The 14,163-nt window shown below is 44.7% G+C and overlaps 1 non-coding gene across 1 annotated transcript; it reads right to left on the reverse strand.

Annotated features, from left to right (window-relative positions):
* Positions 1–13,414: 13,414 nt before the first annotated feature.
* On the reverse strand, positions 13,415–13,497 carry TRNAY-GUA (transfer RNA tyrosine (anticodon GUA)). Its single transcript has one exon. It is a non-coding gene; the product is annotated as a tRNA-Tyr (tRNA).
* Between the last annotated feature and the right edge of the window lie 666 nt (positions 13,498–14,163).

A 14,163-nucleotide genomic window follows, 5' to 3' on the forward strand; every position in this document is an offset into this window, starting at 1 on the left:
ACAGAATAGCTCATGGAACTTGCTTTCCAGATCGTACCAAAGAAAAGAGTTTGGAGGGAGGTTCCTATACCAGGAGAAGGCCGATTTAGTAAGAGAGTTGGCAAACAGTCTCAACTTGAGGTAGTCCTTGGATCTAGCTTCCCCAATAAATAAAGTTACGAGTTGAGGTTAGCTCTGGACTAGCCTTAATCTATTTTCCGAGCTATGCTATATCAAGTATCCTAGCCTTTCTACTAAGCCATCGTCCCGTCATCCATAGTTCTTCGAACTAAGCGATTTCATACCATAGCGCTTTGCACTCTGTGATTTACATACCTTCTCTTTCTTCTTGACTTGCGATCGGGTACCTATCTATAAGCGGGCAATCTCAAAAGGAAGAGGAAAACCTTGGGATCTTTTCTTTTCTACTGCCGTGCTGGAGCAATCAATCAAGACTTGCTTTGGGATCGCGGAGTGTAGGAAATGAAATAGATATGACATCGCAGAAGAGCGAACAAGAAGAGCCAACAGACACAAACACTATGAAATGAAACTTCCACATTCCTTAATAAAGGAAGGTTGCAGGCAGCAATCAATAACATCAACAACCGCCACCCAGCTTTCAATGCGTAGGAAAGGGGTTGGCTTACCGCATCTACCTTCTCGGGACGGGATAAGGGCTGGGGCGTTCACTAAGTACTCAAGCTGCTGGAGCGGCAGGCATACCGAAAAAAAGAATAAGTCATCGATGAAAATCCTTTTTTTTATTCTGGTACACCATCAGACCGTCCAACATAAACTCCTTTACCTTGCGATCTCGTAAGCCTATCAATGCCTGGTTTCCTGCTATGCTATGAAAGTCGTTAGGTCAAGGGAAAAAAAGCAACTGGCTAACAATTCACTGACCTATCTAGCTTCAATCGAGATAGCATTTCACTAGGCCATCCAGTTGCCACTTCACTAGCAGCCACAAAGGGCGAAGGAAAGATTCTTTGATCCGCTAGACTGGAACTAGAAGCTGGCACTGGCTTAGGTACCAGCTCTTGTGCTTCTTAGAATATCTTTCCCTTGCGGTACTCTAGGGCCGGTCGTATAAATCCTTGTTCTTTTGTTCTGGGAAAGTGAAAGCCAGCACCTAAGAAGAGAGAACCTTCCTGTCCTATAGTGCAGAGATAGAGGGAGCACCCTACCTTAGGGCGGATCAGAAAGAAGGAACTGAAACTTAAGTTCAATGCAGAATTCCTTTTTCGAGTGAAGTGAAAGTTCAGTTGACTATAGCTTTTTGGCAAGCATGGGGTACAAGTGTCGCAGATCAAATTGCCGACATTATAGCATACTTTACTATAGATGTTCCGGAACTGCTAAAGGAAGTGATAGTAGAAAGGACAACTAAGCGAAAGGCGGTCCGGACATAGCATTAGCCATTGATTCAATACCAGGCAAAAAGGAAATTCCTTATTTCTTTCCCAAGTCCCATCGAGTTAGCTGTTGATGGAATGGAATAAGCGATATTGACTCTCTTGTCGAAAGGGCGGCGTCAAGCTCTTACCCAGGCAAAGAAACAAAAAACACCAGGCGATTCAAGACAGGGGGAGATGGCTAATTCCGGGAATAGGATCTATCCCATACCCTTATTCTAGTATTCTACCTGCTCCGAAAACAATAGGCTGGAGAGAGGAGGAATATTCATCATCCGTCACCCTGCCCGCTACGCTCCTTGCCTTTGTCCTTTCACTTCTGACAGCAGGCACTTTGTGAAGGAATGGGGGCTACTGGATGAAATGGAGCAGGTATTGACATTCATTTGCAGGCTAACACCAAATTTTGTTGACATTAAATCTGAGTTGAGAGAGCCACCTTGTGGTGAGATTGTCATGGTTCCACTGCATGCAACTGTTGGAGATTTGAAGCAAGCTGCTGAGGCTGCACTGAGGGAAACTTACTGCATTGCAGAAAGGCTTATAGTGACAGACATCACAGAATTGATGGGTGTGAGTGATGAGGAAGTGCTCTTTGGGTTAATCCAGTCAGGTGTGGAGCTTTGTGTGAGGGGAATTGCTATAGACTTGTGTACTCCTTTGAAGTCTCAGGGTGGGGCTGACAACTGGAAGGTGAGATGTGAATGTGGAGCTCAAGATGATGATGGGGATAAAAAAAATGGTGTCTTGTGACATTTGTGAGGTATGGCAGCATACACGATGTTGTGGTATAGATGATTCTGAGACAGTGCCACTGCAGTTTGTGTGCACTGGGTGCTGTGATTCACTTGTACCCCCGAGGATTGAATCCGCATTTGGTATGGATTGTGCTGATATTTTTCAGATTTCACCAGAGCCTACACATTTACTGGAGTATGGATATGGGTACTGACTACTGAATGCTTGATTACCATTGCAACAGTGTTTGTTGCTTAAAACACTTGTTTCTGTGAACGTACTTTTTGAAACATTCATTTTAGGATATGTAGGAGAGCTGTTAAATCTTACATTTATCAATTCACAAGTCACAAATGGAAATTCAAATTATTCCATTATTAAATCTTACACATAACAGTAGGAAGGGTTAGTGCAGAAAGACTAACATGCTTTGCAGAAGATAGGCTCCTTATATGTGATGGCATGGATCCTAGAGTTTTAAACAATGTTGCCAAATCAGTAACAAATGGGTATCCATGGACCATGATTTGGACATTATGGGCACAGACAGAATGATAAGAAAGCATGCTTTGTTCTAGGATCACCCTCTGGCTTCCACAATAGAAAAGAAACTTACCACTAAACTCGCTTTGATTCCACCAAATAGGAAGCAAAGCATGTTCCAATATTTCCCATTACCACAACAAACTACATCTAAAAACTATCTGAGATTACCATGACCACCATCACCTGTTTATTATCTTCTCATACGGTACTACTGGAATTTGAGATCAATCCCTTTTAGTCCTATAAGATAGGGGCCTTTCTAAGGCAGCCCTCTCCTTCTAGTCGAGTAGCTTTTCGCTCCTTGACTTTGATAGGTACGAAGTCACTAACCCACAAGCTGGTTAGGTACGTGTAGTCACTCGAAGAGGCTATCTACCGAACCAGAGATTTCCATTCAAGTATGGTTTAAGTGCCCTTAAAAGTCAGTCTGAACGGAAGTCTACGGAAGATTCCCCAGTAGAATGGTTAAACATGATTGGATCTCTAAGAAGATCTACGGCATAAGGGTGATGGCGTAGATACATTTTAGCTCTTCTCTTCTTCGATAGCCTTTAATTAAGGCTATTATGCTGATTGGCCTATTAGTTTCGTCAAATATGACTATCTACTGTATGTATAAGTTCTTCGCCTTGGAACATCACAGGGACGGATTGAACAGCAGCAGTTAGGGAAGCTAAGGAGACGTCAATTTCATTAATTTTGAGGAAAAAGTAAATGATTTAACAATAGCTACACTTAAAGTAAAGAACAAAAAAATCGTTTCCAAGATAGAAATTCTGTTTAGAGTCTATAAGGATACTACTGGAGATGTGAACTTACCAACAGGAGTCAATCCCCAAGGTAGCCGAACGTGTTTTTCTAGCGTCGACAACATTCACTGGCTAAACCAGATCAATCTATTTAGAACTCGCCAATCAGGGCACGCAGAGTCCCCACTTTGCCCAAGCTCTGGATTATGTTCTGCATTTTTGAGGTATGTAGTTAATATTTTTTTAGAGGCTTTATCATATTTAGTCAGAAGAGTTTAGGTAAGACTTTCAACGTGACTGTCATATAAATAAAATATCTTCTGCCTGCCGTACTACACGAGGGTAATAACAATTACGACCGACAAAGAAACTCGAGCCTCGGAGTTCGACTATTATATCTTTTCCTGGTCCATTAACTATGTCAATTGCTTCCTCCAAGAGCTGATTCCAATTACTAAGATACTCAGAGGGCACCATATATTTATATACGTCAACAACAACTATACGATAGTGAAGTTCAGAGGTAAGTTATTATAAATAAGAATTTAGTTCAAAGGAAAGATCAGGAATAGCCCTTGGAATGCTAAGGTATTCTTATAAAGAGAAACTTTTATCCTCTAGAGCCTAAGTTCCCATGCTTACGAGAAGTAGTGTAAAGGTAACGAACCCCGTGGTCCTAGATTACCCCAATCAGGCTTTTCGCCGGTCCACAATAAGGGTTGAAAGGTACAGATTTCTAGGGCACACGATGCTTAAAGTTGACGTATGATAAAAAACCTCCATTTCCTTTAGTTTCCCAAAATCACTAAGACCACCGCCCTACTTAAGAGCTAGACGGTAAGAACTTTTCCAGCTTTTACTTTGATCGCACTTAATCTAACGAAATCCTACCCTTGCGAACTTAGGTCAAGCCTAACCTCACTCGAGGATGTTATCTTAGTTACAGTCCCTTGAGAGAAGAATAAGAAGTCGTGGTGACTCTGGGCTTGTTCTGCATTTTTTGTCGATTTCTTTCTTAGTGGATCGAATCAATATGACAAGCGTACACCCTTCATCAATTGATACTAACGGCTGCATAGAAAGAATCTTTCTATGCATAATTCTAAGGAACAATATTTCCGGAAGAAATGGCATTCTCTATCAATACGGCTCGACTGAAGTAAAGAAAGACTATCAGTCCATCAAGGACTTCATAAATGGCTGACGGATTTCCATAAAGACATGACTTAGATCCTACTTTTCTTTTCTTATAAAGCCTGTAACTTCAACTTTAGCCTACTATACCACCTTTCTACCTTAAACCGCTTCATCAAGATAACCTAACCTAGTGGCATTTCTTCCCCGGTTTGAAACTTCCTGTTTTGTTAGGCTTACAAGCTTGCACAACAATAGAAAGACTAGGATGCTTGTAGGTCATACTTGCTTTATTCGAACTTACTGACTTTTTCTTGCATTTCATCCCTTGGTAAAGGGGAATAGATGAAACGGGACTTGGATGAGAATCAATTAGAAGGCACTGCCTACTTCGGATCATAATCTCTTCTACGGCATTTCCAAGGTATGGTCAAAGGCAATCGCAGAAGGAAGAATTAGTACGGCTCTAAAAAGAAAAACTACTTGCTGCTTGATTCTCAATCCAGCTTCTGACTGATTAATGCTCTTGTCTTCTCATTCCTCTCTTTCGTTCGTAATGCTCTAATCTCCAGTTCTAGTAGTTTACTTCCGGCTGAATCAACGTGAATAGGTCAATTGCTATCTTCCTTTCTGTTGTGTTTATAGGCTATTCAACGACTGCATTGCCTCAGTAACTTTCCTATAAGGAATATGAATATTATCCCTGGGAGAAGGGCCTCAAGGCTCCAACTATTGGTTGTTTAAAGTTACGGTTGTTCGATGTTCAAGTTTCTCCTGGCTTTGGGAATAGATTAACCAGGTGTTGGATGAGAAGCAGCCTAGCCCAATCTGACTGAGTTTGAGTTGCAATAAGCTTGAAAATGTAAATTCGTGTTAGCCCAGAAGAGAAGAAATTGACCTGGACTACTTTTGAAATATCTGATCAATCAAATTGCAGCTGGAAATACAATTAGCGAATCTACTACAGTGGAAAGACTGAGGAAATCCTAACTTCTCATCTTTGTCATACTCTTCCAGCGGTAGGTGGAGGACTCTAAAGCCAGGAGCCGTAGGGGCGCGGTGGTATTCACTCCACTCCAGAGCGGGGACTTACTAAGCCTTTACTCGAGAGCCCTCAGTACGAGTTCCTGTAGCTACGAGTTGTTAATAGGGTAGTGAATGAATGCTTTCTTCGCTAGCTTTCCTTTTCAACTCGGAAGCACCTTTCTCTTTTTTACCTTCATTCAAATACTAAAGGCGGAAGGGGCCCTTGCTTTGGTGTGGGGCACCTGATTGCCGCCAAAATCCCGAAGCCTAACAAGATGAAAACCGCTCGACTCGTACTTCTTTAATTGATAATAGAATGGAAAGGGAAGCACTAGGGGAACGTCTTTCAATGACTTAGTTCTTCTCTAAGTGGTTCGCTGACCAGCTGTGAAACGACTGTAGCATAAACTGGCAACCCTGGACAATGGTCCTTAGGGTCCATGGAGGAGTATCTGGATTGTAATCGTAATCTTAGAGTCTTCCTCGATGTGCACCTGCCTCACTTTGAATAAAAAACATATTAAAATCCCCGGCCAAAACCTCTGCTCGGTTGTAGGTAGACTGGGTGGATTGGGATCGAATAGCAAGTACCCGGAACCGGCCATCATAGTCTATAAGAATAAGACCTCTGGCCCCCGCAGGTCCCAGATTTTGAATTATGAGAGGCAGAGCCATCAAACTTTAGCTTGACTCTACCCTGGACCCTAAGTGAAATTTCTTACTTTAGTGCTGCTATGGAAAGATTATGGGATATTTCGTTTATCGTGAGAGCTTTCAATTCATATATAGAGTAGTAGCTCATGTTAGACCGACGCCCTAGCGATAGGGGGAAAGGAGAGTGGGTATGCAGGCTTCTTTCACAAAAGCAAACCGTTGACCTATTGGAAGGCGGGACTTGTAACCATGTCTCCCGAGCAATCTCAGTACATATGGCACAAGCAAGATGTTTTTCCACATCTTGCGTTTGGTGCTGCCCCGCGGGCACCCTATCTTTTGGGGCTTTAATGCTATTTCCAATTTATCTGAATTTTTTGGGGGTTTTCCCAGGCCAAGTTAAAAGTGCTTTCGCGTCCTGGGCCGAATTCGGTCGATCTCTCGTTAGCCGTTCTATTTCCTGACAGATTTTTTTTCTTTTTTGGGGGAACGCATTGTTGAGGTTAAGTTCATCAAAGGTGCTCGTTATAAAAATGGAAGTAGGCGCGTTTCCGAAATGAATTCAGAAAGGCGGAAACTTTTTGTTTTACTTCGTCTATGGTGGTGTCAACGGGTCCCGGTGCAGCTACAGGCTGCGGTACGGGTGGAGGACCCTCTTGGTTATACGGCGAAGCCTGGCTCATAACCTCGGTAGGTTGCTGAGTGGGTTCGCCTGTGATCTCGATAGCTGATGCTTCGTGCGAACTTTCTATTCCTTCCAAATTGAAATCGCCAGGAGCCCGAAGAAGTGGAATCCGATCTCGTGGGTAGCACAGACATACCTATGTCATCGTAGGAATATATTAGTGCTTTACAAGCACCTCCTATTGCTAAGGCCAGTCCCCCTCTTAGGCCCACCTTCCGCAAGGCAAAAGATACGGCAAAGGGGAGGGCTCGCCCATGTAGAGCAATGTCTAGCCCAGAATTAGCCGGGACTATTCCAGTGAGTCCTCCTATGGTGAATAAAAAGATGAACCCTACAGCAGGTTTAAGGAACGTAATCACTCATAGCTAAAAGGCCCGGTGGCCTCAAGTCATAGGAAAAACATGTTTCTTTCCCGCCTAGACGGTCGTGTAGGCCGACTTTACCAATAGGTACGTAAGCCACTAACCTACAGGTTTGGTTACTATGTGAACCAAAGGCCTTTCTTCATTCTATAGGGCTCTAGATACCATTAATGACTTGTTCGAACATCCAAAGGAAAGAATCGTTATCTTCTATTAGCAGAGATCAAAGTATTGGACTGCGCTATTCTATAATATTTGACATCAAATTCCTTTTCGAGAGCTAAGAAAGCAGGCTATGAAGCCGAAGGCCAGTTCCCCATTATTGGGACTTTTGGGAACAAGCAAGGGATTGAGCTGCGCGAAAGCCTACTTTAGAGAAAGGCTAACGAACAAGCAACGGCTTCTAAAGTAGGGGGCGCACTTGCGCGAAAGCCTACTTTAGAGAAAGGCTAACGACGCGCATCCGTTTTCTTGCTTTTTCAGTTAAGTAAAGACTGACTACGAGCTAACTAATCGAATGGAACTGTCTTTAATGAAAAGAAAAGCAGAGGCCCTTGCTAGCATTGTGCTTTGGAATCCATTCTTTATCAATGGCCCACCCTTTCTTTGAACCTTGTCAATGATCGAACTTAAAGATATGAACTGAGTGCCATTTGATGAGTAACTGAGAACAAGGGGGAGGGATATGGAAAGGATGAAGTAACGAAAGACGAAGTCATTGCTAGTAGTAACGACTTGTCACGATCCATTGGTTCATATAAAATCCATGTCCTAGGTGTATCAAAAAACATTCTTTTCGCTAAACGTATATAATAAAATAGAGTGAAAGGTCCACCTCGAAAGGGGGTACTAACTAACAGCTGAGTCCTCTCCGAACCGCAGGAGATAGTTGCCCATCATACGGCTCACCAACTTTACTTGCCTCTATGGGAGACTCGCTCCGGGCAGGTTCGGATCACTTACAATACACGGCTCTACGAAGGAAGGGGTTGGTGGGTTAGGAACGTTTTTCAATATGATTCTTTTTCTGTATTTGTTCGATGAGAAATGCAAGACGAGAACCCATCTCTTTTCGACTGGGAAATGCTACTCCGTTTTGTCCACTTTCTCCATCCCTCTCTATCAAAATGATCAAAAAGGAAGGCGAGCTTGCTTCTTATTCTCGTGTTCGATCTCTTCCATCTCTGCCCCGCTCGTTGTCACCTATGTTGAAGAAAGGTTTGGAACCCTGTAGAGAATGAGGAGGGGCCGAGGATCTTCCTCTATACAGTGCTTTTCGGGGCTCCACTCCCCCCTGAATAAGTAAGGCCCCGTTAGCCTGCTTTTATAGCAAAGCGAGGGGATAGGGAAAAAGGACGGAAGCCCCCTTCACTCTGCCAGGGACTGGACAGGGGTTAGCTCTGTAAATGTGTAGAGCCGAGTGTAGTGTGGTGTAGTAGTAGGCACTTCTAGGCCCCTTCCCGGCTACTGGACCACTCCAGTGCTTTGGATACTACGGACCCTCTGCCATCCATTGCAGTAGAGCCTTTTCATGAGCCGGGGGGTCGTAGCGCAGTTCTTTGAATCAAACGTTGAATGAAAAAAATTCTTTCTTATATAAATCTAAATCGGATAGGATAGATGGATGGATCTATCTTTCTATTAATATATATGACTAGAAAAAAAGTCTTTCTATAGTTAAGTAGCGCAGCAAGAAGCCCCCAATCAAGGATTTGGCCAGGAAAGACTGCACTGCTTGGGGCCCAGGAAGCGAAGGGAATGAGCTCGGCTGCTTATCCTCCACACTTATTTTTCTCCGTGCCTGTTTCGCATGCGCTTCGCGCGCCATTGGCGCTTTGCTCTCCTCTTATTCTTCATTGGACGGTTCGGATGGATTTCGCCGTTCTTTCCCAACTAAAATGGAAAAGGCTGTATCACATCGAGATGTCGATTCGTTTTCCGCCCCCAATGAGATGGGGCATTTGTAACCCCCTATTTTGACCTTTGTTTGGACCCTTCATCTTTCTGAATGGAGGCCCGGCTCGCGTCGTTCCAACAACCGGCGGGGAACACCTCAGTATACGATCGCGCGCAGTAACTGGGAGTCCTTTTACACCTAAGGCCAACTTCAATTCACCAAACCAAGGTTCATCTCGTGTAGTGATTGTGGACTCGTACAAGGATATTGAGTAGACGGTTGATGTATCAGACTCTACCCTATCTTTCGTAGCATGCATTCCCATCGGTGTCGCAACTGATTCGGTAAGCTACGTGTCCGGTGCCAGGTCATCGAAAGGGACTTCGGTCCCCCAAATTTACTTACTTACTCGTGGCAACCTTCCGGCCGCCCAACAACCTATAACGCTAGTCACTACTCCCACTGGGGCTAGGAAGTAAGCCCCACAACCCAAAGCGGCGAAGAACAAATAGAATTTGCTATAAAAGCCGGCTAACGGGGGTATTCCTGCGTATGAGAACATAGTAATGGAGAAGGTAATAGCCAAAATAGGATTCGTTTTGGCTATAGCGCCCAAATCCGCTATATATTTTACACGGGTTTGCCGTAATGCTAAAACTATGGCGAATGCATCTATCGTCATTAATGCATAAATTAAGATACCAATTAGTAGTGATTGAATTCCTTCTATGGTTCCACATGAGAAACCAGTACGAATATAACCTACATGTCCAATTGAACTATGAGCTAGAGGTCTTTTGACTTTCGTTTGGGCCATGGCGGCCAGTGCTCCTAAAATCATAGAAGCAATGCTGCAGAAACAGAAGATTTGTTGCAATGTAGCTCCATAGGAACCATAAATAGAAACACGTGAAATATTAGCAAAAATAGAAATTTTAGGCGCAATAGAAAGGAATGCTGTAACCGGGATGGGTGAACCCTCATAGATATCAGGTGCCCACATATATAGAGTCAAAAGGGAGGGATATGGAGTCCGAAGGGGAGGGGTTTTCTTCGGGGCTCGAGAGATGGGGCCCCAACAGTTTTGAATTCGCCGCAGGGGAATTCACACGAAAGGGAACGAAGATTTCTCGACGAAAAAAGTGCTCTCTGAACTAAAAGTGAAAGTGGTTTTCCATCAGACGGCTGTTCCCGTAACCCCACTCTCCACTTGGATTATATATCCAAAAAGGTCCGCTCTTGGCCATTCCACACGCTGCCTAGCAGAGGCGTGGTTATCTCAAGTGGATTCTTTCTTTTTTAGTAGATGCCGAACCTGCAGCCCCTTCTTAGTCAATGGGGCTAAGAAGGGGGCGGACGCAGCAGCTACATGGACCCCTTCCTTTCTGTTGTTGCCAGCGCTTTCCCGGGCCGATATATCAAGGGCAAGCAAAGCCCGAAGGCTGCTATCCCAATGGGCCTGCGGGCAGAACGAGGAGAGGGCCCGCCTAGAAATGCAGGCATACCACCGCGGTCGAAAAAGCGTGTTCCCTTCAGATAACACGCACCGTAGGCCATCCTCGGCCTTCTTCGTTTTCGATGAAAAACAAAATGAATCTCGATCTCCGAAAGCGTTTTCCTTCCCCCGCCGCATCTCCCTTCGTCGAGCCTTTCCTTTAATGGTTGGGGGAAGCATTCCCTTATCTGAACTTGGCGGGCATTCTTTCCAGCCTTATTCAAATAGGGGGTGGGTTTGGTTGGTTTGAACATAGGATAGGCTCAAGATTGGAAGATCCTAGCTACGCCATACGTTCAATACAAAATCTGGAAAGCTGCAGGGATGACAAAAAGCCTGTGTTGCACTGAAAAAAAAAAGAAACCTAAGAGAGAGAAGACGCTCTTAGGTTTCTTCCTCCCGCGCCCGCCGCCGCCCGGCCCGCGTTAGAAGGGAAGATTAGCAAAGCGAGAAAAGACAGAGGGAGGGGGAGCAGCATCTTATTCTCTTCGCGAGAACTTCCCGATCGGAGAAGCATTCAGAACGGGCTCCGCGTTCATTTCGTTGGCAGAAACGATCCACAATCCATTCGGGGCTTCGGGGAACCCAAAGAAGTCTTTCGACTTGATTCATAGATTGAATCAATGATAGATAGAAAAAAGATATCTCGTTCAGCTATCTTTTTTTTTTCTCTACTCTAAAGAGGAATAGAATAGACACCCCTTAGATTTCTATGTATCATAAATCCCCATTTTTTTTTAGAGAGAGCAGATCAGATATAACGCTAAAAAAATGGAGAGAGAAAAAGAGCAGATGGATCCTATCCCCTATATCGAACACTAAATCCTATCTATTGATAGATATATCTTCCTTCGTCAAATACCGGATTTTGCCTTTTTGTAGGAATTCCTCATACTCATATCCAAGGCAGCTTACCACAAGCACCCCACCCCATACGACTTGCTTTGTTGGGGTTCGCCTTTTTATTTAATCAAACAAAGTCAATATAAGTAGTAGGGGCTTCATAGCGACTTTCATTCTAAAGGAAACCGAAGAACCAACCTTTAGTCAATAGGAGCCTCCCTCTTTGCGACCTCATCACATCAAAGCACAAACCAATTTCTTTCTTAGTCGCCGGGCGGAGTGCACCTTTGGTACTTCAGTAGGGCGAGCTGTTTGATAGTGACTTCTTTCGTTTGCTAGGGCGACGAAAGAAAGGCTACTTCAATCTAGGAAACAGCCGGAAACTCGAGAGGGTCGCCTTTGGAAGCGTTTGCCGGTAACCAAAGCGTCACGACATAAAAAAAAAAAAGAAAAAGGAAGGAGTCCATAAACCCGGAAACGAAACTAAGTTCGTTCCCTTTCGTCAAGTAGGTAAAGTAGGCATACGAACCCACTTACTTTTGCTTTGCCTTAGACTCTATTGGAACAAAGCTAAGAAGGAGGCGGAATGGAGAAAGGACAAGGGCGGTCTTGCTTGGCACAAAGGCTGCTGGTTCGGGGAAAGGGTACTAAAGGTCCTCGGACTTCCAGGCGGTTTTTCTTTTGGACAGCTGTTCACCGTTGGATCTCGCCAATACAGCCCCCTATGGTTTTTGTTACCGAGATATCTTTTTTTTCATTGTTCCCAGGGATTTTTTGGGTAATCCGCTCCCATGCTGCAAACAGTCAAATCTGAACTAAACCTTGTCGCTCTTCTTTCCTCGCGGGCAGGAAGCACACCAGCAGCGTGCGTTGCGTGATTCTACTGTATTTTTTGCACTTCACTGGGTGGACAGTTGACCGGAAGATAACTTCGATTTGCCCGGCCAGCTGGCGGGCTGCGTGCTTATCTTGTGTGACAACACTACGAAGCGAGTGGCTCTTCTAGGCGGGCAGCTGTGTGAAAACACTACAGAGAAAGCGACGCTTTCGTTTAACATGCTATGGTCTCAACGCCCTTACGAGATAGTGATGAGTTTCACGCGCTCTAAGCCCGGCCCACGCGCGGTTAGGAAGATTGGCCGCAATCTGAGCGGTACCACCCACCCTAACCTACCACCTATGAGCGGCCTTCCGTTTTACAGCCGCCCGAAAAGGAACTGCAGTGATCTTGAATAGGGATCCTACAGCGATAGATAGAATCCCCATATAAATACCACTAGATCGAGCACCAGTGATTTCGTATCCGGTCAAAATCTTGGCTAATTGATCGAAGTGGGTAGCTCCAGTAGACCCATAGATAATGGAACAAATAGGGTGGGTAGGCCCAACCACCACACTACACGTATAGACGCGAACCCCCCTCGTTACCGTACGTGCGACTCTCACCGCATACGGCTCGCACAAAGACTCCAAAATCCATCCCGAGCCTTTTCTTCCATTCCACCTCTCCTCCCCAATCCTCGATCAAACTTGCGTTCCCAGGCGCTATGAAATGGCCTTCGCCTATCGTATGTATCGGCTTGGCTTCGTCCGGAACCAAGGAGGCATTCTGGCGGGCGCGTGCGTGTAGGAAGGCCGACCACTACATAAGCTAAAAGACTACGACGACTACAACGGAAGTGGCTCGCTTCTATTCTCGTTGGGATTGGATATATCTAGGGAATCTATAGATCATAGTAGTTCGCCAACCTCTCTAACTAACATACGATACAATTGAACTTCACGGCACGGCAAAAAAAAAAGGAGCTTTGCATTGACAAGAAGAAATCGGGCCTTCCTGCGCTGACGAATGCCTCCTTTCCCTTCTCTGAAGTCTACAACAAACAAGTGGGAGAGGCAGGATTCGAACCTACGTAGAAAAACTTCAACAGATTTACAGTCTGTCGCTTTTGACCACTCGGCCACTCTCCCCTTCCTGGGCCGAGGCCCCCCTCAATGGGTTCTAAGAAGGAGGCCTGAAAAAAAGCTTATTGATTTGATTGAAGGGAACTTATACTATTTATTAGCTTAGCTAGCGTTCCGCTAGTCATTTAGTCAGTTCATAACAATCTCTGTACAAAGGGCAAAGCTTCTACGACAGCTCCCCCCTAGTAGCCTCTGGCGAAGCTGCAAGCCTACCCTTCTCGAGCTTAAATAGCTTAGCTTATCAAGCCTAGTCTACAAAAAAAGGGCTACAGCAAGCAAACTTTCCCCTTTGTTTGTTGTGGGTTGCGCCTCACCGCAGGCACTGAATGGATGAAATGAGTGGAGATCTTCCTTCCCCGTTGTTAATTACCAAGAACTTCGTTGCCACTAGTGGCGAAGAAAAATTCGACCATCCTACCCAAAAACAACTCGGAACCTAAAGAGAGTTCAGTCCACAAGAAGCAGGCAGAGCTTTAGCCATTGGACTACATCCATCTATCCTACCTAAACAGTAACCCCCCTTTTGTTCGTTCTTCGAATGTGATGCGCATAAACTTGTTATGCTACGATTTAGGAAATTGCACGATCGGCAAAATTCCTTCCGGCAAGTGCACCGGTTATCGTCAAGTAAAAACTCACAATAGAGTGAGGTCGAATCCCACAAGGATTGGT

This window comes from Arachis ipaensis, chromosome B6 (assembly GCF_059453495.1).
Source record: "Arachis ipaensis isolate K30076 ecotype BB chromosome B6, ASM5945349v1, whole genome shotgun sequence".
NCBI lineage: Eukaryota > Viridiplantae > Streptophyta > Magnoliopsida > Fabales > Fabaceae > Arachis > Arachis ipaensis.